The sequence below is a fragment of the Saccopteryx leptura genome, chromosome 9, assembly GCF_036850995.1.
Source record: "Saccopteryx leptura isolate mSacLep1 chromosome 9, mSacLep1_pri_phased_curated, whole genome shotgun sequence".
Classification (NCBI taxonomy): Eukaryota; Metazoa; Chordata; class Mammalia; order Chiroptera; family Emballonuridae; genus Saccopteryx; species Saccopteryx leptura.
In genome coordinates, this window is record NC_089511.1 from 21,952,564 (window position 1) to 21,978,593 (window position 26,030).

Sequence of the window (26,030 nt, forward strand, 5' to 3'; positions counted from 1 at the left end):
AGCACCAGAACTGAAGAAACATCACCCTATAATAAACTCAACATTAGTGAGTTAGTTTTAGTAAAACAAAATAATTTATCATTAAATTATTTTCGGATTTTTAATTTGTATATTTGTATTTGTTTTATAGTAATAGGACTTTAAGAAAAATGCATTATGCCTAATTTTAGATTTTATGTTTGTACATATTTAAATAATATAACATTAAGATTCTGAGTAATTTCATTTCAAAAGGTTTGTATTTTCTTACAGTTGAGAAACATTGCATATGCAGCATTGTCTCCTTCTGAATAAAATTTATTTGATAAACAGTGTTTTACTTGAGCACCTTTAATGCACCAGCCTTAACTCTTCTTGTTTGATTGCCAAGTTACCATCTGGTAGGGTATTGTCTTCTATAGACAATCTAGTCTCCATCTAATTCCCATTTGTAATGCTATCAGTGAGTAATGGTCATTTATCAATAGATTAGTGATCAGATTCAAACTGTGCTGTCATTTCAAAAAATTCCATTTTGTAGGCAAAAGAATTGAATAGACACTTCTCCGAAGAGGACATACAGATGGCCAATAGGCATATAAAAAAAATGTTCAACATCACTAATCATCAGAGAAATGCAAATTAAAACCACAATGAGATACCACCTCACACCTGTCAGAATGGCACTCATTAACAAAACAACACATAATAAGTGCTGGCAAGGATGTGGAGAAAAGGGAATCCTCCTGCACTATTGGTGGGAATGCAGTCTTATAAAGCTGCTGTAGAAAACAGTATGGAGTTTCATCAAAAAATTAAAAATGGATCTATTTTGCCATTTGATCCAACTTTCCCACTTTTAGGAATATATCCTAAGAATACCAAATCACTGATTCAAAAGTTAGATTTACAGTGTGAGACATACATACACACCCATGTTTATGGCAGCATTGTTCACAATAGCCAAGATCTGAAAACAGCCCAAGTGACCATCAGAGGATGAGTAGATTAAAAAGCTGTGCTACATATACACAATGGAATACTATGCGGCCATGAAAAAAAGGGAATCTTACCTTTTGTGACAACATGGATGGACCTGGAGACTATTATGCTAAGTGAAATAAGCCAGGCAGAGAAAGAAAAATATCATATGACCCCACTATTATGAGGAATCTAATGAACAATGTGAAGTAAGGAACAGAATAGAAGCAGAGGCAGGGTAAAAGAGACCAGAGGGAAAGAAGAAGAGAGGATGGGATCAGAGAAGGGAAAGGGATTTGTGAAATTGTGTATACATAACACAGAGACAAAGAGAGCAGGACAGTAAATCCTGGAGGAAAGAAGGGAGGGGGCAAAGGGGGTCCCAAGGGGAACACGGGGGTGGGGGGAGAGGGAGATATATTTGATAGAACACTTGAATCTATCTAAACACAATAAATTAAAATTTAAAAATATATTCCATTTTGGTTTAGAAATCTTTACACATATTAATTGTCCCTATATAGGTCCTTATTATAGAAACTTCAATCATTCTATTTTTTACTGTGTTTTCATGTTTAACATTTTCTTAAATGTTGAATTTCTTAATTTTAAAATATAGACTATTAAGAGACTTGATTGAAATAGAATTAACTTTGTAACTATAAATTATATTCAATAAATGATCTGTGTTTCCCAAGCCAGTTTTGGGTAAGATATGAAGAGGTGAATTGGAGTACATGTCTATATCATGGCAATGGAAAAAACTTCAAATTCAATATTAGGGTAGTCAGCATCACTGATAATCAGGGAAATGCAAGTCAATACAATACTATAATGAGATAGCACGTCACACCTGTTAGAATGACTGTTATCAAAAAGGTAAGAGATAAGTGTTGACATGGATGTGGAGAAAAGTGAACGCTTACACACTGTTGATGGTAATGTACAGCCATTACTGAAAACAGTATGGAGGTTCCTCAGAAAACTTAAAACACTACCAGATGATCCAGCAGTCCCACTTGTGTGTGTGTGTGTGTGTGTGTGTGTGTGTGTTAGATTTACAGTGTGAATATGTGAAACACAGTTTATTCTTGTGTTATTGTTTATTAAATATTGGATTATTTTCCATATGAACAACTGTAAGCCTACTTTTGACCCACCCTGTATATATCTCTAAAGGAAACAAAATCAGTATCTTTAAAAGATATCAGCATGCCTATGTTCATTGCAGCATTATAGGTAGTAGCCAAGATATGAAAATAACTAAACTATGTGCTGACAGGCGAATGGATGAAGAAAATGATACATACACACACTTGAATATTATTCAGCCATAAAAAAAGAAGGAAATCCTGCCATTTGTAAAAACATGGATAAACTTGAAGGAATTATATTAAGTGAAATAAGCCAAAGACAAATACTTTATATCTCACTCATATGTGGAACCTACAAAAAAAAAAAAGCTGAACTCAGATGCAGTAGAATGATAGTTACCACGAGCTGGGGAGTGGGAGGAACAAACTTTCCGTTATAAGATGAGTAAGTTCTGGGAATCCTTTGTACAGCGTGGCAATGATTGAAATGTTAGAGAGTTGATGTTAAGTGATTTCACAACAAAGTATACTAAACTATGTGAGGTGATAGATGTGTTAATTAACTTGGTTGTGGTAATCATTTCACAATGTATATTTATACCGAATCATCACACTCTACACCTTCAATGTATACAATTTTATTGTCAATTATACCTCAGTAAAGCTGAAAAGGAAAAAAAAAACTGTTGTCCATAATGAGGTGCAGAATTCTGCAAGCAAAGAATGGCATGAGCTAAAAAAATGCTTAAAGTCAGAAAGTGTAAAGTGTGTTCTAGGGGCAACAAGTGACTAGTCTGTTCGCTTAAAGAGATTTGGTAAAATATGGCAAAGTGTGATGGGGCAATGACCTTTAATGGCAAGCTCAACAAGAATAGATTTGTTAATAATGCTGTTTTTAAATTATAGCTTCAGAGACAGCTATAAAACTAGAAAAGGAGTTCTATTTGTCTGAGATTTGATGCAACTCTTTTTCTTTATTATTATTATCTCACACTTTTCTCCAGTATATTTCTATGTCTAACTAAGTAACTAGTTAAAAGTATGAGAGGCTTAAGTAGTTAGAACTAATGAGAGACCTGAAAAGTATAAGTATACACCCTGCCCTGGTTTTGAAATTTGCTTTATGCCACTTTTGCTTCTAGAAAAGACCTACATTAATGCCAAAAGAAATCCAAAAAGGATTTTTACTTTCACACGCGCACACACACACACAGAAAGCGGAAAACAAAAATAGTGCTCAGTGTTTGTTTTGCAGCGAGCCCTTTTTAAAGGCAGCACACACCCCAAACACCATGAATGACCCTCCTTCATCCAGGAAGTACACTCAGGATCTCAGTATCAAGACACCATAGATTTGAACTGTGCCTGATCATTTGTACTGTACCTCAATATATTTTGCACATCTGTTAGAAAGATGTGTCCTGAGGTATCAGAAAAGCTGAAGAGAGGCCATAGGGATGTTACACCTAGGGTAAAACTGAAGAGTTTCGCCTGACCAGGTGGTGGCGCAGTGGATAGAGCGTCAGACTGGGATGCCAAGGATCCAGGTTCGAGACCCCTAGGTCGCCAGCTTGAGCACGGGCTCATCTGGTTTGAGCAAAAAGCCCACCAGCCTGAACCCAAGGTCGCTGGCTCAAGCAAGGGGTTACTCGGTCTGCTGAAGACCCGCAGTCAAGGCACATATGAGAAAGCAATCAATGAACAACTAAGGTGTTGCAACGCGCAATGAAAAACTAATGATTGATGCTTCTCATCTCTCTCCATTCCTGTCTGTCTGTCCCTGTCTATCCCTCTCTCTGACTCACTCTCTGTCTCTGTAAAAAATAAATTAATTAAAAATTTTTTAAAAAACTGTTCTACCATGATGAACAAAATTAAAATAGCATGCGTGTGTTGAAATTGCCTGTGTCCACACTTCATGCTAATTTATACACAGAATAGTGAAAGCTGCTTGTTACTATTGGTTCTGCTAGTAGCAAAGTGGCCTCTTTTATGTTTTTTAATATATTTTTATTTTTATTGATTGATCAGTTTTAGAGAGAGAGAGAGAGAGAAACATCGATTTGTAGTTTCTCTTATCTAAGCATTCATTGGTTGATTCTTGCATGTGCCCTGACCAGGGATCAAACCCACAACCTTGATGAATCAGGATGAGGCTCTAACCAACTAAGCTACCTAGCCAGGGCAAAGTACATAATCTCTTTTGGTTGGTATCTAGTAATGGATAAAATAGAAACTCTATAATGTGTGTGGATTGATGTGTGTACAAAGTGTGGCATGTATTTTATGTGTTATTTGATACAATTGGTTAGGTTATTTTGGGGGTCTGGGAATACTCAAAATTTTTTCCATATAAATTAACGGTAACCATATCTTCACTTTATGCCACATCAGTTTAGAAAAGGTTTCATAGAAATGGTATACTTTCAGATTGTGGGGGAAACTTTATGTTTGGTTTTTCTAGCCCTTTCAGTAGAAATGGGCAAATGACTTCGAGATTAGAGACTTAGTCAATCAAACCAGTTTCTACAAGTACCTATCACAATGGAACAAAGAAGAGAAAAGAAATTGATTACCTGGTCCCTAACACTAGCTGCATATAAATGTAACAAGGCAAGGTCTTCCCTTGAAAACATTGTTGCTTATCCTGGGGCAGAAAATGGAAATGGTCTTCAGTAACAACAGGGGACATTTCTTTTGTTCTTGGCACAGATATGCAAAAACCAACAAATGAGAGTTGTAGTACAACTCACAGTAGTAGCTGAGTCTGGAAATCTTTTCAGATTGATTCTGGTACTACAGGCAGCCTTAGAGAGAAGATATGTGTCTTTATGTGTGTGCCAGCCTCAAAGACTTGAGCTTCATCTGTTCGTACATGAAGACTTGACTCTGAGCCAAAGTCACAAACAAGGTGGTGAGTGCAGCTGAGCTCCTTCCATGCATTGGGAGGTACTCACAGGCTCTCAGCTGGGTGTGCTTGCACTGGGCAGGTGGCCAGGTTTTCAGCAGAGATCCATGTCCAATTTATTATGGCTTAACCAGTACTGAACAAGAAGTGTGGCACCAGAATATTGGAATAGCTGCAACAAATACTGTACTGGGGCTTCTGAGTTGTCTTTGTTTCAGAGGATGTCTCTGGTGCCAGTGACATTCATAACAGCTGAAAAGAATACATCTCCCTGGTTGACTAAGCAGAGAATGGTAACCAGACCTATAAATCTAAATAAGCATCCCTAGAGGTCTTAAGAGTTTAGCGAAGTGAGCATCCCTAGGAGAGAAGAACAAGATAGAAGCATTTAATTTGAAAATTAGGAGGAATATAACATTATTCTGTGTCCTAAACTGATGATAAGAAATAATGTATATATGCATATAACAAACATGTATGTACTGAACTATATCAAAAACTGCATACTGAAAAATTCTAGCAAAGCATCGATACCAAGTAGAGGACATATTTTATCCGTGTATTGTCAGTTCAGGAAAGATTTCTGAAGTTAAAGTCTGAACTGGAGTTTGAAAAGGGTGAAAACTATGAATCTTGAAAGATTCAAGAGAGTAGTGGTATAAAGTCAAATTCTAGGCTATTAAGAAAAAAAAAGATGCAGTTCAATTTCCTTTTTTTTTTTTTAATTGCAGAACAAAATGATCACATGCAGAAGTTCTCCCTTCCCTTTGGATGTTCTCCCCCTCTCATCACAATAATGAAGATATTCTTCTGGCAATCGTTTACCTATGACAGACCAGAAAGGATGGGAGGTAGGAGAGTCAGGCTTGAAGATGGCACACTAGCCGAGGAGTTGAAGTGGAATATCTTTTACGGAAGTCAAGTTGTGGTTCTGATGAAGGGAGTACCTTGAGTGGTACTTCCTCATTAGACTTTAGAAAATGAAGAATAGGCAGCCAATGCGGATACTTGTGCTGAAGAATAAATAATATTGTACAAATATTCTCAAAGTTGGATTGGTGTGGAAAACATCGAATAATGAGGAGAATTCCTAATAAGCCATTGCAGTAATCCACACAGGGATTAGTGAAGGCCAGAGAGTTGGAAAGTAGAGAAATTGGGAACTGGGAGTGAGGGGTGTAGTGAAACTATGATGTTGATGGAAAAGTGAATCTCACAGTTATGACAAAGAAATAATTAGCAGAATTTATAATTGTGGATCTAAACAGAAGTAAGGGAAAAAGTGATACCAAGGTTGTGAGCCTGCACTAAAGGTGTTGATAATTGTGGGGAAATTTGTAAAAATAGCTCTTGGGGCAGATGAGCTTGTTTATCGTGTTTCAGAAGTTGTGCTGGCATTTAAGTTAAAAATTTTGTGGGAAGTAGTGGATAGGGAACTAGAAAGAAGGTAAGGAGTGTGTATTTGTAGCCCAAATTGGTAACGTCTGAAGCCATAAACCTAATCTAGAACTTTCCGAAGGGAAGTGTCAAAGAAGTAAGAAGTTTGGATTGTAGCCTTAGGAAATTACCAAAATTATAGGAATTGGGTTAGTGATGGACACATCAGAGAGAGTTAGAAGGAATTGTATAACCTCCAAGTTCTCATTTATTCCACAATGCCATGAATTCACCTAAAAATATCTATCCAGGTGGAACTCCAGTCTGTGCTAAAGACTTAAGGACACAGTGTTTCACTTAACCCAAAGTAAGAGAGAGAGTCTAGAGAGAAATTTCAATAGTTTACATTGTATGACATTGTAGGATCCTACAGGGCTTGCCCAGACAGTATTTTTACTGCCGTAGCAACTCAGTGAGATTATTGTTAATGTCCCCTTCATACTAATGAGGAACTGAAAGAAAGGCTAATTGTCTAAATTTCCTTTTTTTTTTAATTACAAAGTGTGAGAAAAAATACCAAATTTGAATAAGGAAGACATTTGAGAGTATATCATGCTAGTCTCTTAAATTTTATAGTGTAATTGGGGAAAATGATTTCCACATAGGCCTTCTTTAAAGACGGGAGTTTCTGCTCTCAAATCCCTGCTGATCATGGAAATTTTTCTTTAGTTTTTCATAATATAGAGCAGTAAGAAGCAAATCAAGACATCTGTTCTCTTCACATTCTGCCAAATGTACTATAGAAAATGGGTGGGTTGAATGGTGAATAAACTGTCTTAACACTTTACTCATAATACATGTATCAGTTTAACTGGAGATATTTTATTTTGCTATGACTGCTATGCTTGCTATTCTTAAGGAACTTCTGTTTTTCAATAAACTACTGACTTAAGCTGTAGCTAGGGACTATTTCTAGAAAATGCCAGAGAGAAAATAAATTTATAAATACAACATGGAAAGCATAACTACCTTCATTTTATTGTAGCTTCTAAGAAGCACAGGGTAACCTTAACCTTTAACCCTCCTCTTCCTCCTAAACCTTCTGTAACATTGTCTTCCAGTCACTGTACTTTTCCCCCCACTCCACGGCACAGCACTCTGTCTGTCTCATTCAGTTAAACCTTCCCAGTGTGGATCTATTTTCTTAGTGCGGTCTTGTCAATCAATAAGCAATAGCTAATCAGACAATTTCCCTGATATGTGGCCACAAGCAGCCTTCACTGTGGGAAGATAGGATGTGAACTGGGAGAGGCTTGTTTTCTAAGTTAAATACAGCTTTTTACACCTCTAACGAAAATCTTTTCCGTGGAATATGTACTGATATGTTTATATATATGCATATCTATTCACTTATTTTGTAAGATATTTAATCTAAACTTCAAAATATATTTTTGAGCCCCTGGATAGTCATACCATTCACTACTAACCTGCCCCCTAATTAGTTACAATTGTAAATTCTGAAGATCTGGGTTTTGGGTTTTTTTTGTTTTTTGGTTTTTTTTTCTGTGTGTCCTGTATTTTTCCATTAGTTAAGTGACTCTTGAAAACTTCTCCTAAACATTGGAAATATAAGATACAGCTACATTTTTTTTTATCAGGATTTTCCAGTTTCGTTTTCTATACCCAAACTGGCTCTATGTCCATGGATGCCAAACTGTGCATCGAGACACTCCTGGGCATTGCAGTCAGCTCACAGGGGCACTGCAGGATATTTTACATTTTTGGAGAGAAGCACAGTGACATCTGTTGGGCATGACCTGAACTACCGCTGTTAGGATGGAACTTTTTTTAGCCTAGGAGAGAGAGCCTTAGAAAAAGTAATGCAACGCTTAAGGGCCTCATGAACTGAGAAAGTTTGGGAATCTTTTGCTCTGGGCATTAAAATGATCAAATTAACAATACAATTATTTTTTGTACACAATTTATCAAAACAAGTTAAATACTGTATAATACCCAAATTTTGATAAGTAATTATTAAACAAAAAAGTGAATTTTTTTTTTTATTAAGTGAGAGGTGGGGAGGCAGAAACAGGCTCCCACGTGCTCCCCAACCGGGATTCACTGAGGAAGCCAACCAGGGGGTGATGCTCTGCCTGTCTGGGCCACAGCTCTGTTGCTTGGCAACCAAACTATTTTAGTACCTGAGGCAGAGGCCATGGAGCCATCCTCAGCGCCTGGGACCAACTTTGCTAGAACCATTTGAGCCATGACTGCTGGAGGGGAAGAGAGAGAGATGGGTGGAGAAGCAGATGGTTGCTTCTCATTTGTACCCTGACCGGGAATCAAACCCGGGACTTCCACACTTAGGGCCAATGGTCTACTGCTGAGCCAACCAGCCAGGGCCAAAAAGGTGAATTTTTATCAAAAACACATCCATTTATGAGTTGCATAGGAGTTTTTTCCCCTAATCATCTGTATATGAATCTATTGAGTTGACTGAATCAATATTTATTTATATTTTTGTTTTGCTGATGTAAGCCTTAATAAGACCTGTTTACATAAGTAAATAGATGGAAATAGGAAGAGATTTATTATAGCAATGTCATTTTTCTTTGAACTCCTTTTGAATTATTTACCAAATATATAAGCAAAGAGTTGGCAAACTACCATACTTGTAGGAAGATTTATTGTGTAGACCTGTAATGACCAATAGCCATTAGCCTCATGTGGCTATTTAAATTTAAATAATTAAAATTAAGTAAAATTTAAAATTTAGTTCCTCAGTTGCACTAACAATATTTCAAATTAATCATAGCCACAACCATATTTCAAACGCCATGTGTAGCTAGCAATTACAATATTTGACAGTGCAGATATAGAATATTTCCGTTGTTGTCAAAAGTACTATTGAATCATGCTGGTTTAGACATTGAAGTTATCCTTGTCCTCAACACTTACACCAATATTTTAAATAATTTCTGTTTCTGGTGCCCAGAGGTTTTTCTACCCCAAGTAAATGCAGCATAGTTTTTTATTTTAATGTAATGCTATCATACTGATGTATTTTTTAGTGATTTGACTCTTTTTAGTCAACTTTGTCTTTGAGATTGTCATTGATTTATGTAGGTTTCATTCATTTGTTTTGCTGTTGAATATTTCATTGCATGAATATGCTTTATGAATTTGCACACACATGGATAGTTTTTATTCTAGTTTGTCATTAAAACCAGAGCTGCTCTGAAATTCTTGTTTGTGTCTCCCAGGGCCTATGTGCAAATTTCTCTTAAGTTATATATCCAGGAGTAGAATTCCTGGGTCATAGGATATTTCCATCTTCAGCTTTATTGGATAATGCCAAATTGTTTTCCAAAGTGGGTATACTAATCCACATTCCCATCGCAGTTTTTACTTCTTTGTATATTTCAAATTAGGTTTGGCTATGTCTGACAAAATCAAAGAAGCAAACATGAGTAACTGGCTTAAACAACAACGGAAGTTTATTTCTCTTCATGTAGATAAAGTATGGAGGTAAGCAATGCATTGCAATGTGGTGGCTCCAGGATCATTAGAGTCCCAGTCTCCTTTCTACAACATGCGGTTTCCACCTCTTGATATAAGGAGGCTACTTGATATCCAGACATCATATTTGCATTCAACCCCTCAGAAAAAGGAAGAGGAAATGAAGTTCATGCTTCCTCACCTGACATTTATAAGAACATTTTCTAGAATTTAAGCAACCTATTACTAATTTATAAACTTTCTACCAGATCTTAATCACATAGTCACACCAAGCTAAAAGAGTTAGTGAGAAATGAGGTCTTTATTCTAAGTGACTATATGTCTAGCCAAAAATCAGTGGCCTTGTGACCAAATAGGATAAAGAATACTGGGGGACAAGAACAAGTGCTTTCTTCCACTTTCCATACGCTTTCCTACACTTCCCTGATTACTGGATAAGATGAGCATCTTTTTAAGGTTATAGTCCGTTTGAATTTCCAGTTCTATGAAGCAACTGTTTATTTCTTTGGTTCATTTTTTTAATTCTGTTTTATTTACCTTATTAAGTTTTAGGAATTTATTAAATACCAAAAATTTCTATCTTTCTGTGGCTTTATATTTTAGATATTTTCCTTGTAACCACCATCTACCAGAGTTTTTGAAACTCTAGTCTGAAATCTTCATCTTTTGTCTGATGAGTTTAAGTTCATTTATTATAGTTACTAATATGTTTCTATTTCTACCATCTTATTTTGTGCTGATCCACTTTTTAAAACTTTCTTATCTTTCTTTTAATTGAATCTTTTCTTATTTCAATTTGTTCCTCTACTGGTTTATCAGTTATATGCTATATTACTACTACTTTAATGGTTACATTTTAAATTCTAAAATGCATGTATATTTCACACCTAAAATCAATCAAAACATTATTCCCCTTTTAGAACTATTCAAGAATTTTAGAATATTTTTATTCAATCTCTTCTTCCTTTATATTTGCTATTTTTCAGTGTCTTTGTCCTATCTTGCTTTTAATCATAAAAGTTAGATATTTTTGTAACTTTTTATATAATTTCATACTTACATAACATTTTCAAAAATTGTACAAAGAATTTCAATATATGCCTTACCCAAATTCTTCAATTGTTTCCACTTTGGCCTATTTGGTTTATCATTTGTTATAGCAGCATGCACTGAGTAAGACAAGAATGGACTGATGGACACGTTTTACTCTATAGGTAATTCTATAGGTTATATTATCATTACTGTTTTGACATATGCATTACCCCAGATTTGTCAAATAGAAGCCCTTTAAACATGCCTGTGTCTCTTTGATGTGTCCCAACCATTCTTTAAGCATTTCCTCACTTGCTAGATCAAAATGTTCCAGGCTCAACTTGTACTTACCTCTTCCAGTCTAAAATTAGCCATTTTTTCATGAAGCCTAATTGCTTTTAGTGGACAATAAAATGTTGAAACCAAGATCTGTATGCTAAGTATGTTCATTGCTTCTGGCATGCCATTGCATCTAGGCTCTCTCAACTGGTAGAACCAGGAAATATGTTTTAATATTTCTAAAATAGTACATATTTTGTATATATATATACACCTACTTCTATATTTATTTTTGTATCAAAACTGTACTTATCTTGATAACTCAAATTCCAGTTATGTTCTAGTTTTCTCCCTTTTTAACTCCCTTCTTTAACAGTAAGAAATCTGGCTTTTGTTATCTCCAATATGTTTATTCATTTGCTCTAGCCTAGAATTCACGGAAGTTAGTTTCAAATTGCTAACTCATACCATTACCGAAAGCAAGCCCATTAACCAGAATTTAATATTTTATAGTTTATTTAGCTATAATTTGCATACAGTAAAATATACATGTTTTAAGTACTGTACAATTTGAATGTTTTTTTACTTGATAATTTTAATTTTTAGATGTATGTCTATAAATATATACAGACATATATAGAGACAGATATATATCTCCCAGAATTTATCATTGTAATCTGTATCATTCACTGTTGCCTGAAGTAAAGACTATAGTTTATCATTTTATATAGCACTGTTGGCTTAGAAATACCCATATCTAATACATCCCTTTTTTGATTGTCTGTTTTTGCTTGCCATTTCTTATTGCACCACATACCTTGTTTCTGCGATCATTTACCTACTTCCTGAGCGATAGCCCTGAAGAATTCTTCAATGAGGGTCAGTTGCTCATAAACTCAATTTTTGTCTGAAATGTTTTTATTTTAGCCTCATCCTAAAACATAGTTTCCTTAGAATATAACTTTAGGTTGCAAATTATTTTTTCTCATTAATTTAATTATATTCTATTTCTGGTTTCTATTTTCCATTGCTGTACTTGAGAAGTCAGAAATCAGTGTTGTTTCTTTTCTGGTAAATTGTCATTCACTTTGCTCTTAAGAACTCTTTCTGTTTGGTGTTTTGCAGATTCACTCTGGTCAGGTAAAACGTATGTATGGATTTCTTTATATTTATCCTGCTCAAGATAATTATTCTTAAGGATTTATGTATTCCTGGAAAATTCTGGAAATTTCTCAATAATTAATCTCCTGGAATATCTGTCTTTTTTATCATACCTAAAGCTATGAATAGATGATTGTTAGACCTGCTTATTTCAATTCACATATCATAATTTATTTTTTATATTTTTTATCTCTTTCTGTACTTTAATCTGGCTTTCTTTAGTTTTATCTTCTAGTTCACAAATTCTTTATCTATGTCAAATCTGATGTTTTATCTGTCCATTGAATTTTAAATTTTAATTGTTTTTTTATAAACAATCAATTGAATATTTTCTAAAAAATCTGTTTGGTCATATTTTGTATCCCTTATATCTAGCTTATTTTCCCATTCCCTCCTTTATTTCTTTACACATATTAAACATTTTTAATATTCTGAATTACATAATTCCAATAACTGAAGTACAATATTTATAAGATTTTTCTCTATTATTTCTGTTGGTTACCTCATGGATTTTGTGATTTTTCTTTTTATTTTCCATCATAAGATCATGTAAACTGGAAGTTCTTCTGAGCACATTCTATGAGGCCAAGGTTGAATATGCATTTTCTAGAATGGATTTGAATTTTCTCCTGCTAGGTGCCTGGAAAGAATTATCAACCAAGACTTACTTTAATTTCTCAGCTTGGATATTTTTCAGCCTTTATAGGTAGTGTAATTTCATTCTCAATACCTACATACCAGCTAACCTGTGGTTATGAATTGGACGCTCATATATCCTGATTTTCCCAGGACAGTCCCAGTTAAAATGCCCTTTGTCTTGATGTAATTATTAATAATTACCTTTTTCCACTCTCAGAAGATTCCCTGTTTGAATTATAAATTATATGTTTCTCTATTAAGAATATTAAGTTGACAAACTTTTTGTTTCTTCCAACCATAGCAAAGGCTGAACAGAGGATTTATTGTTTCCCCTACTGCAGGGCGACATTTTCTAGTTCGCTGTTTCACTGAAGGTGTATCTCCCAGTATCCTAACTTTAAGGTCGGGTTTCCATTCCAACTTCTCCAATGAGAAGCTCTAGGTTTCTGGGGATTGGAAGATGCCCTCAGGGCAGCCACCGGCTTTACCATGCCTACCTCTCTGGATTCATGCTTCTGCTTAGTTCTTTGCCTCTAAGGATTTTCTTTACTTTATTGTGAGTGCAGCTATATATTTAAAAGGATGTTGTAAATCTTTTATTTAGAATAGTTAGTTGTTTAGTGGCAGGTAGTATTTTTCCCCCTGGAACAAAATCTCTGGCCTCCTCGAACATCCTGACTAAATTGGACATATAGTATTGAAAGAGCCTATTTCTCTAGTGTTGAGAGAGCCCAGACATTTTATAGAGCAGGTTCCTACTTGAGAGCTGAAACATGTCCCATTTTGTTGAAAATAGGATAATTTACTTGAAGGAAGAAATGTCCCCCCAAAATTATCTTTTAATATTTCATATTCTCCAGAAACATATTGAAAGCATAAAGGAAAGTCACTTTTGTTTTTCTAAAAAAGGAAATAGACACATCCCAGTTGGAAGATAAAAGATTTATTATATGCATTTTATAGATGAAGAAAATGAGGGACCAAGAGGCTAAAGAACTTATCCATGGCCCACTATTAGTAAGTGGTAGAGCCTGATACTGGAAGCCACATACAGCTAGCCTGTCTATAATACTCCTACCCATAACCACATAGGCAACTTGGCACAATTATATGCATTCTGCTATTTCATTATCATAAAAATCTATGTATGCTCATGGGAGAAATCATTGCTGCATTGATACCTATTACAACCTTCCTAGTATTTTGGGTGTTGATAAATATCCAAATCAGAATGCTTTCTATTTCTCCACCCCTTTTTTCATTTTGTTCTATCTGCCTAGAAGATTTTTTTTATCTGAAAATTTTTATCTTATTCTTTTAATATAACTCAAATATTATCTGCATTTTTAAAATCTCTTATGAATCCTATCTTCTCCATAGGCTTTCTCAGGCAGAATAACTCATTCATCTGTGTTCTCATAGCATTTTGCATATCTGTTATAACACCATGAATTATATTATGTTCAACCATGTTAAATCATCATTTTTATCCATCAAAAATCATTAAATATCAGCAACATCATATGGTTCAATCTAAATTTATTGTGTATATTTATACCCCACTAGATTTAGGGGTAGAGACCATGTGTCATTTACTTTTGTTTCTTAATTTAGTGCCTGAGAATATGCTCAAAATATGATTGCTGAGTTGAATGAATACCCATACACCAGTGGCAATATTTTAAAATATTAATCACTGATTGGCCCTGGCTGGTTGGCTCAGCGGTAGAGCATCAGCCTGGCGTGTGGAGGTCCTAGGTTCAATTCCCAGCCAGGGCACACAGAGAAGCGCCCATCTGCTTCTGCACCCTTCCTCCTCTCCTACCTCTCTATTTCTCTCTTCCCCTCCCACAGCCAAGGCTCCATTGTAGCAAAGTTGGCCCGGAGACTGAGGATGGCTCTGTGGCCTTCACCTCATGCACTGGAATGGCTCCTGTTGCAACAGAGCAATGCCCCAGATGGGCTGAGCATCACCCCCTGGTGGGCATGCCACGTGGATCCTGGTCGGGCACATGCAGGAGTCTGTCTGTCTGCCACCCCCCACTTCTCACTATGGAAAAATACAAAATAAATAAATAAAATATTAATCACTGAGGTTCACTGCATGGGCATAAAAACTTATAACTATTGTTCTAAACTGTGCCTGTTCTATCAGCTGCATATCAGCCCAGCCTATGCCATGGATACATGCAGAATAAGACTTTTGAGGTTGTAGTTAATCCCAAAATGGAGTTCTAACCAACTACAGTCAATGCTTGAACCTTCTGTTTAACATTGCCACAAAGTATCACTTCAATCACTAGTAACAAGGAATGAAGAACTTTTTGTACTAACCAGTCTATCTTTGAACACCTTTCATCCCTAGAAAATCCTTTCTTGCATTAGACACTACAGTTTGTTTTCCTTTAGCTACCATGCACAGAGCCTAATTATATGCTTAAGGCATTCAACAAAAGTCTTATTCCTCTTCTAGATGGCAGCTTTCCATGACCATCATACCTCCCAAGTCATTTCTTCTAAAGACAATATCCTCGGTTTCTTAAACTAGTTATTATTTTACATAGTTTATGTTCCCCATAAGTATGGTACATATTCTTTGACTAATTTTGTCTACCTATGATGTCCAGAACAACCCTGTACTTCAAGTGGGATATGACCACAACAGAGGAGAACAGGAGTATCCCATCCTTCAACCCCATTTAGGACATGGTTTGATAGCATGTTGCACATGACAGTATAATATACCAAAGCATTTCCTGTGGTATAAAACAGAAGTATGAGCCTAGTCCTAGGAAGGACATGCTAAATAAATTAACTGGACCTGTGGTTCTCAACATTGCAATGCATCAGAGCTGCCTGTGGAGCTTTTAAAAATGTGATACCTGACCCCCTTGCCAGACCTTAACAGCCTAGATATGGGACCTTTCAGAAGGGTATGGGAGCACTATAGTAATCAAGAGTCTATACTCGGGAGCAAGATTGCCTGGATTCAAATCTGGACTTATATAATTTTGTAAAGTGCTTAAACTCTCTATACTTTCTCATCTCTGAAAAGTTATAATGACTTCAAAGTTTGTGAGGATGTGAGGATTAAATGAGCTACTATAAGTAGAAAACCTAGAACAGTTTCTACCACTTAGTACATGATTCAGTGACTATTGTCCATTATTATGATCTATGTGTATCCGAATCTGTATGGCTGGTTTTCATGCACAGGCTGGAAAGCACTGGGAGAGGACATGGCCTAACTTTGATAGTCACCACTGTCAGAGGGGCAAATTACAGATGATCCTACCTTTCTCAAGCAAGAATTCCGAATTTCCTACTTTCCCATCAGTTTGTCACCACAGTAACCCCACAGAGACTTCAGTTCTCAGGTGGTCCTCAGGACGTCAGTGCTGCCGGGGAAGAGTGTCTCCCTTCCTTCACGACACTCACTGAATGCTCTGGACAAGTGCTTCTCACTCCTTTAGATCTTACAGGCTACTTAAAAAAAATTGGAACATAGATTTGCCCACCTTTTATATTACTGAGCAAGAACATTCTAAATTATATAGTCACATCTACTATCATTATAAAATACATTGAAACACTAAAAAAAAATAGAAAGTTGTAATCTCAGGATAAATAATAAGGCTACCATAATTAAATTAAATTTGTGACTTCTCTCTTTATCTATGACTATAGTTTATTTCATTGCATATCTTTGTTAATTACAGATGGGGAAATTTTTCATTAGTAAACACCATCACTTTTGCCTGAACACTCCCTTACAACTATAATTATCACATATGCACTGAGAGCCTTTAAATTTGGAAAGTGCTGACTGAATAAAAAAAAAGTCATTCTTGATTTACAATGAAGTTTTGGCATATTTATGTTTCTGTGGTTTTTATTTACTAAGTTGGGTTTGTTTTGATAGTCTATTTTAATAGAAAATTTATGTAGCTTTGGGATAAAAATAAGATATTTTTCTATACAAGTTTTACTCATTTTTGCTAATGAAAATTATGCCAATTAGGTTCTGGGAAAGTATCTGCCAGTAGTTAATGCTAATCAAGGCACCAGAGAATTCTCTCTGCTATTAATCTGTGGATAATGGACAGTCCATTTCTTAAGTACACACAGAAGAAAGAATAGAAAAAATACTGGCTATGACACCAAATGAATTGCCTTCCTCCCACACTACTGTGCCCTTGTAACCTAGGGCATGTAGAGCAGGCTGGCAGCCATCGCATTACAGATTTAAAAGTGCTGGAATCTCTCAGTCCTGTAGCAGGTTGCCTGATGGATTGGTGAGTAATGTACTTGAAGAGTGCATTACTGAGCTCTAGACTAATGGCCACCTCTTGCCCATGGCCTTTATGGTAGATCATTCATTGTGCTGCCTCATCAGCTTCCTGCCAGTCTGTATCTGGCATGAGCACTGGCTGTTCCAAAGCTGATTAATCCCCTTCGAATGAGTCTCACTGCACATCTCAGTGTGGATTACACAAGAGTGGAAATGTTCTGGTACTATGGGGACAACACAACTTTTCTTTGAATTCAAGAATCCTCATTTTAGGAGATGAAATTACCTCCCCAATCAGTATGTTGCAATATATGGCAAATCTTATTTAAAATTTAAGAAATTTCCAATAAAATAAATGCAATGATTGGTAACTCCTAGGTTTTAAGTTCTACAAGTATAAAAAAAATCTATCTACAATGTAAATTTGTTCATCTATCAGTTGTCTAAGGAGACATTACATCACAACATAACTGTATATTGTATTTTTATTTAGCTTTTCTCTTTCTCAGATATTTTGCTGATTCCAAAACTTTCTAAGTTGAAAGGTCTATACTTTCCACATATAAAGGAATGTAGACTTTCCTTTGAAAGGTTTACAACATAGTATTTACTATAAAGAGTCACAAATGAAATTTGATGGTAGAATTCTATTCAGCAGAAATTTATGACATAACACTTGATTTAGTACATAAAATTATCTTGAATATTTAACAGAAAAAAATTTATAACATATAAATTTACATATTCTCAAAGTAGAGGTCTGCACAAATTATAGATTTTCTACATTATTACTAATTATAATTTAGCATGTTATAGGAACCATAACACATTAAGTATTTTAGGTCTTTTTAGTGCTTTAGTCAGCATAAAGATCATATTTATTCGAATTCTATTTTATGAAGTTGAGTGTGAAATAAGACAAAAGAAACAAAAACAAATAATAAAGGACCACAAGTAATTTAAGAACAAATACAGACTATAATTCTAGAAGAATTTGGGGAAGAGGGAAGTCAATGATGACTGGAGGAATAAGAAGCATCATGGAAAAGATGAAGTTTAAGCAAACATTTAAAGACAAAAATTAGGGCAGGCAATGGAGAGGGTGGGTATTCCAGGTCAGTAAAATAGCATGAGCAGAAGCCAGAATCATTAAAGAACAATGTGTATTGATGGACTAGAAAGAAGAAAAGCCTAGCCAAAGCAGAGGATATGGGTTTGGAATACAATTGACCCTTCAACAAGATGGGGGTTAGGTAGGGGCAGCAATCAAAAATCCACATATAACTTAAGTTGGCCCTTCACAAATGTGGATTCCGAACTGTGGATAGAAAATATGGTCAGTAGTAGGAAATAAAGTACAAGCTGAGAGGACTTAGAGGACTTCTGATTCTGGCAATGTGATCAACTAGACCACCTAAAATCCCTCATGTTATAATCATCTAGAAATACTAAATAAAATAGAATAAATTTCCTTCGGAATACATAGATTACCTTCCAGACAAATGGTAAAAATATAATTTCTCTAATAGCTATAGATTTTTTGAGTTATTTATTTCTTCTTTGCTAGCTATATTTTTCAAGAAATTTTTACATTTACGTTATTGAATTTATTGCTATAAAGTTTTAAAAATAATATTATTTTACTATCCTTTTAATATCTGTAGCATATGTAGTTATATCACCTTTTTAATTTCTGATTTTGGTAGTTGATGGTTTTCTGCTTTCTTCATAATCAGTCTGACTAAACATTTATTGATCTCTCAAATGAACCAGATTTTGGTCTTTTCCATTTTCTCTTATTATTTTTCTTTTTCTATTTTATTTAACTCTGCTCTGATATTTATGAGCTGTTTCCTTCTCATTATGTTGGGTTACATCTGCTGCTCCTTTTCTTGTTTTAAAGGTGGAGTCTAAGGTTTTTTGCTCAAGATCTTTATTCTTTTCTAATATAGGAATTTCATATTATTGCTCCTAAATACTCCTTTAGAGATATCCCACAAATTTGGGTATGTTGTGTTTTCATTTTTATTCAGTTCAAAATAATTTCAAATTTCCCTTTGGATTTCTTTTTTAACTCACAGGTTTTTTAACAAGTGGGTTAGTTTCCAAATATTGTGGATTTTCTAATATCTTTCTGGTATGAATTTCTCAATTTAATGCCAGTGTGATTAGAAAGCATACCTTGGGTCAACTGAATTATTTCAAATTTATTGAGGCTTGTTTTATGGCCCACAGGTAAATAGGTAGGTATATTGGTAAATATTTCTATTTGTATGTGTCTTTTAAAAAAATGTATATTCTGCTATTGTTGGGTGGAGTGTTCTGTAAATGCCAATTAGGTCAACTCGATAGTGCTCAAATGTTCTAAATCCTTAATGATTTTCTGTTTACTTGTTCTAACAATCATTGAGAAAAGGGTATTTTGCCTGACCTGTAGTGGCACAGTGGATAAAGTGTAGACCTAGGGATAAAGTGTCAACCTGGAAGGCTGAGGTCGCCGGTTGGAAACCTGGGCTTGCCTGGTCAAGGCACATACCGGAAGCAACTACTATGAGCTGATGCTTCCTGCTTCTCCCCTTCCTTTCTCTCTTTCTCTCTCTCTTCTCTCTAAAATTCAAAAAATAAAAATTTTTAAAACTTAAAAAAAGAGAAAGGGGTATTTAAATCTCTGGCTGTAATTGATCTACTGCTGTTCAGTCAATTTGTGCTCCATGTATTTTGCATTTGTTTAATCCATTTTAAAACTATTATTAGGTGCATAAATGTTTGGGATTATTAGATATCTTTAATGATTTGACTTTACCACTTTGAAATAATCTTATTTACTATTATCTTACTTGCTCTGAAATGTTCTTTGATATTAATAAAGCTACTCCATCCAACTTTCTTTTGATTGGTGTTAGCATGGTATATATTTTTCTAGTCTTTTATTTTTAACTGTTTTGTGGCTTTATATTTAAAGTGCCTTTTTATAGGCAGCAATTAGTTGAATGTTATTTTTTTATCTAATATTACCATTTCTGCCATTTACCTAGGGTTTGAGGCCATTTAAATTTAATGTAATTGTTATACCTAATTTAAATCTATTATCTGTTTTGTGTTTTTTCAAGCTGTTATGTGTTACTTTTTCTTCTTTTTCTTCTTTTTTGGAGTATTTCTTATTATTCGACTTTATCTTTTTCCTTAGCTAACTAGTTATTTCTCTTTGATTTCTTTCTATGTTAGTGGGTTTTTTAAAGGTTTACAGTATACATTTTTAACTTATCATGAACTACCATCATGTGATAGTGTACTATTTCATGTATAGCAGGGGTCGGGAACCTATGTCTCGCGAGCCAGATGTGGCTCTTTTGATGGCTGCATCTGGCTCACAGACAAATCCTTAATAAAAAAATAATAACGTTAAAAATATAAAACATTTTCATGTATTACAATCCATTCATTTCCTACTGCTCATGTTCATGGTTGCAGGTGGCTGGAGCCAATCACAGCTGTCCTCCGGGACAACACCAAATTTTTATTGGATAATGCGTAAGGTACACAGGTTGTTGTATGGCTCTCATGGAATTCCATTTTAAAATATGTGGTGTTCATGGCTCTCTCAGCCAAAAAGGTTCCTGACCCCTGATGAATAGTATAAAAACCTTACAAGGAATTACTTCTATCCCTCCCTTTCCAGATTTTGTGGTATTGTTGTCATACATTTTCCTTTTACTTATGTTTTAAATACTACACCATACTGTGGTTATTTTCATATAAACAGTCCATTGTAGTTGTGAACTTATTTTATATCACTGAAGACAGGGGGTGGTTTGAGAGGTTGATTATAGCACAGTCCTCATTGTCTTCAGCTGCTTGGATGCCCACCATGAGTTTTAATGAGATGAAGAGTGACAATTTTGTTTAAAAAACCCAGATTCTCCTGTAACTTCAAGCAAAAAATACTCAAAAGTTGTAGAATTTCAAGATGATTTATGATGTTTTGCTTTAAAAATGATACAAGTGATCCAAATTTGTTGATCATCCTAAAATAACAAGTGACTGTCAATAGGATACTACTAAGCAGGTGTTTTGGAAAGGTAAACATACTTAATTTGTTTATCAGAGGTAAGTTGAAGTGTTTACAATATGTGAGAAAGTAATTGTATTTTTAAAATCATGTTATAGAGAGAGCATTTTAAAAATAAAATAGATATTTGAAAATATTTCTTTCATGACATGTTATAGCTATACAATCAACAAATATAAATCTGAATGGTATCAGTATAGCACAAAAGTTATATTAGTTTACAAGTGATTGTTCAATATAGATATTTTGGGTTCCACCAAGTATGAGCAGCTAAATGCAAAGTATCTAATACAGTTAAAGACAGCATGCTTCAGTACTCAACATGATGTCCATTCACTTAATGGGGTTTTTTTTTCTTGTTTTAGTTTATACATAAGCCCTTTAAACATAACTCACTCCTGACCAGGTGGTGGCGCAGTGGATAGAGCATTGGACTGGGACGCAGAGGACCCAAGTTCGAAACCCATATGTCACCGGCTTGAGTGTGGGGTCACTGGCTTGAGCCCAAAGGTCACTGGCTTGAGCCCAAGGTTGTGGCTTGCTGGCTTGAGCAAGGGATCACTCACTCTACTGGAGCCCCCCCCCCCATCAAGGCATATATGAAAAAGCAATCATTGAACAACTAAGGTACTGCAACAGATAATTGATGTTTCTCATCTCTCTCCTTTCCTGTCTGTCTGTCTGTCTCTCTGACTCTCTGACTCTGTCAAAAAAACAAACAAAACATAACTCATAACCTGAACTGGGTATGAAAACAAAAAAATATATATCTTATGAGACACACACAGTTTGTTCAGTGTGATAAGTATTGTGATGGAAAGAAAGTTCTAAGGCAGCAGTTCTCAACCTGTGGGTCGCGACCCCGGCGGGAGTCAAACGACCAAAACACAGGGGTTGCCTAAAGCCATCGGAAAATACATATTTTATTTAAAAATGTATTGTATAGTAAATACATATTTTCTGATGGCTTTAGGAGACCCCTGTGTTTTGGTCGTTCGACTCCTGCCGGGGTCGCGACCCACAGGTTGAGAACCGCTGTTCTAAGGGATCATACACAAAAGAAAACCTGTCAGAAGAATCCAGAAAAGTTTCACACCAGAGTCATTGGTCTTAAATGATGAAAAGGAATTTTCCAAAGCAGAGAAATGTGTAAATCATGCCATGCACAAAAAGGTATGAAAGCAAGAAGTTCTGGAATGAGTATGTCAGGCAGGAACTGGAAGGAATTGATGTGAATACTGTACATTGTAACTTGTGGAGTGGCTATAAAAGAGAACAAATAGATAGACTAGGTCAAAAGCTTTTATATCAAGAGAAATTTTTACTTTACTTTTTTAAACCAGTAATTCTTACTCTGACGCCCATGTGCTACCACCTACTACATAAGTTTTATTGATAGGCTTCAGAGGAGTCAGTAAATGGAGGCATTGCATGGAAAAAAATATGTGTTTGTCCCGTCCAAAGAATTTTTTGATTTAGTCATGTTGTTGAATATTGGCATAAAGTCATTCATGATTATCCTTTATTATCTTAGAATCTGTAGTGATGTCCCCTCTTTCATTACTGATATTGGTCATTTGTTCTTGTTTATGTGTTTTATAATTCTTGTTAGGGGTTTATCACTGTTTAAATATTTTCAAATAACCAACTTTTGGCTTTGATGACTTTCTCTATTGTCTATTTTCTAATTAATAGATTTCCATTCTTTATGGTTTCCTTGATTTTACTTACTTTGCACTTTTTTGCTTCTTATGGTGGAATCCCGGATCCTTGATTTTAAGACTTTTTCTTTTCTTAAGCAAGCATTAAATCTGTTATTTTTCTTTCTTTCTAAGGATTATTTTAGCTGTCTCCCACAAGTCCTGATACATTGTATATTTACTATCGTTCACTTCAAAATATCTCCTGTTTTTTCTTATTTTTTCTTCTCTAACTCATGGGTTATTTAAAAGTTGATTATTTAAATTACATATGTCTAGAACATTTTTCCGTATAGCTTTGGATATTCTAATTTAATTCTTTTGTGATCCTAGAATACTCTATATGATCTAATCTTATGACATTTATGGAAACTTATTAGATGACCAGCCTATGATATATCGAGTCAAATATTCCATGTGTATTTGAAAAATCTGTTTTAAACCTTTAATATTTTTTCTTTAGTCTCATCAATTTTTGCTCATGTACTTTTGATGTTCTGTTTCTAGGCACATATGTTTAATTTTATTATATGTATGTACTTTATGGATTGACTCTTATCATTATAAAATGTTTTCCTTTGTCTATGGCAATACTACTCGTTTGGAGTCTATTATATCAGATGTTAAGATAGTTACACAGGCCCTGGCCGGTTGGCTCAGCAGTAGAGCGTCAGCCTAGCGTGCGGGGGACCCAGGTTCGATTCCCAGTCAGGGCACACAGGAGAAGCGCCCATTTGCTTCTCCACCCCCCACCCCCTCCCTCCTCTCTGTCTCCTCTTCCCCTCCCACAGCCGAGGCTCCATTGGAGCAAAGATGGCCCAGGCACTGGGGATGGCTCCTTGGCCTCTGCCCCAGGCGCTAGAGTGGCTCTGGTTGCGGCAGAGCGACGCCCCGGAGGGGCAGAGCATCGCCCCCTGGTGGGCAGAGCATCGCCCCTGGTGGGCGTGCCGGGTGGATCCCGGTCGGGTGCATGCGGGAGTCTGTCTGACTGTCTCTCCCCGTTTCCAGCTTCAGAAAAATAAAAATAAATAAATAAATAAATAAAGTTACACATCTTTCTTATGATTTTTTACATGTCCTTTTCCATTATTCTATTTCTACATATGATTGTTCTTATATTTATGCACATTTCTTATAAAGGCTAATAGTTGAGTCTTTTACTTAAAATTTTTATTCTGACCATCTCACCTTTAATTGGAATATTATGTCATTTGCATTTAATGTGAATATTGATATGATTGAGTTTATTTTCACCATCTTGCTGTTTGTTCCCTATTTGTTTCATCTCTTTGTTATTTTGATTCTTCTTCCCTAGCTTCTTTTGAATTAAGTATGTTGGAAGTATACTTTTTTATCTTTTCTATTGGCTTTTAAACTATATCACTTCTTTTTATCCCACAATGGTTATACTATGGACTAAAATATTCATTCTTTTTTTTATTATTTAGAAATAAAATTTAATAGGGTGACATTTATCAATAAGAATATATAGGTTTCATGTTTCATGTAAATATTTCTATAGCATTTGAACTGTTGATTGTGTTGTGTGACCATCACTCAAAGGAAAATCATTATTTGTCATCATATATTTGTTCCTCTTTACTCTCCTCTCCCCCCCATCATAACCACTTCACTTTTAGCTATGTTCATAGTTCTCAATTTTATATGCCACCCATGTGTGAAATAATACAGTTCTTAGCTTTTTCTGATTTACTTATTTCACTCAGTATAATGTTCTCAAGGTCCATCCATGTTGTCATAAATGTCACTATGTCATCATTTCTTATGGCTGAGTAGTATTCCATTGTGTATATGTACCACATCTTCTTTATCTAGTCCTCTATTGAGGGACACTTTGTTTATTTCTATGTCTTGGCCACTATGAATAATGCTGCGATGAACATGGGGGTGCATGTGTCTTTATATACCAATGTTTTTGAGGTTTGGGGGATATACCCAGTAGAGGGATTGCTGGTCATATGGTAGCTCTATTCTTTTTTTTTTTTTTTTTAATTTTTTAAATTTTATTTATTCATTTTAGAGAGGAGAGAGAAAGGGAGAGAGACAGAGGGGGAGAGAGAGAGGAGAGAGAGACAGAGAGAGAAGTTGAGGAGGAGCTGGAAGCATCAATTCCCATATGTGCCTTGACCAGGCAAGCCCAGGGTTTCGAACCGGCAACCTCAGCATTTCCAGGTCGACGCTTTATCCACTGCGCCACCACAGGTCAGGCGGTAGCTCTATTCTTAATTGTTTCAGGAACTGTCATACTGCCTTCCATAATGCTTATACCAGTTTATATTCCCACCAGAAGTGAATAAGTGTTCTTTTTTCTCTACAACCTCTCAAACACTTGTTATTACCTGTCTTGTTGATAACAGTCAACTACCAGTTGTGACGTGGAATCTCATTGAAGTTTGATTTGCATTTCTCTAATAGCAAAGATGAGCATCTTTTGGTAAATGTGTTGGCCATTTATGTCTTCTTGGGAGAAGTGTCAGTTCAGGTCCTCTCCCCATTTTTTAATTGAATTCTTTGTTTGTTGCTGAGCTTTGTGAATTCTTTATATATTTTGGATATTAACCCCTTATTGGAGCTATTGTTTGTAAATATCATCTTCGATTTGGTTGGCTGTCTGTTTGCTTTTTTGCCTGTTTCTTCTGCTGTGCAGAAGCTTTTTAGTTTAATATAGTCTCATTCATTTACAATATTTTTGCCTTTACTTTCCTTGAGTTTGGGGTAAAATTTATAAAATGTTCTCTATGGCCAAGGTCCATCAGTTTAGTTTCTATGTTTTCTTCTATGTAATTTATTGTTCCAGATTTTTTTTTGTATTTTCTGAAGTGAGAAGTGGGGAGGCAGAGAGCAGACTCCTGCAAGTGCCCAACCAGGATCCACCCAGCAAGCCCACTAAGGGGCGATGCTCTGCCCATCTGGGACGTTGCTCCATTGCAACTGGAGCCATTCCTGTACCTGCAGTGGAGGTCATGGAGCCATCCTCAGT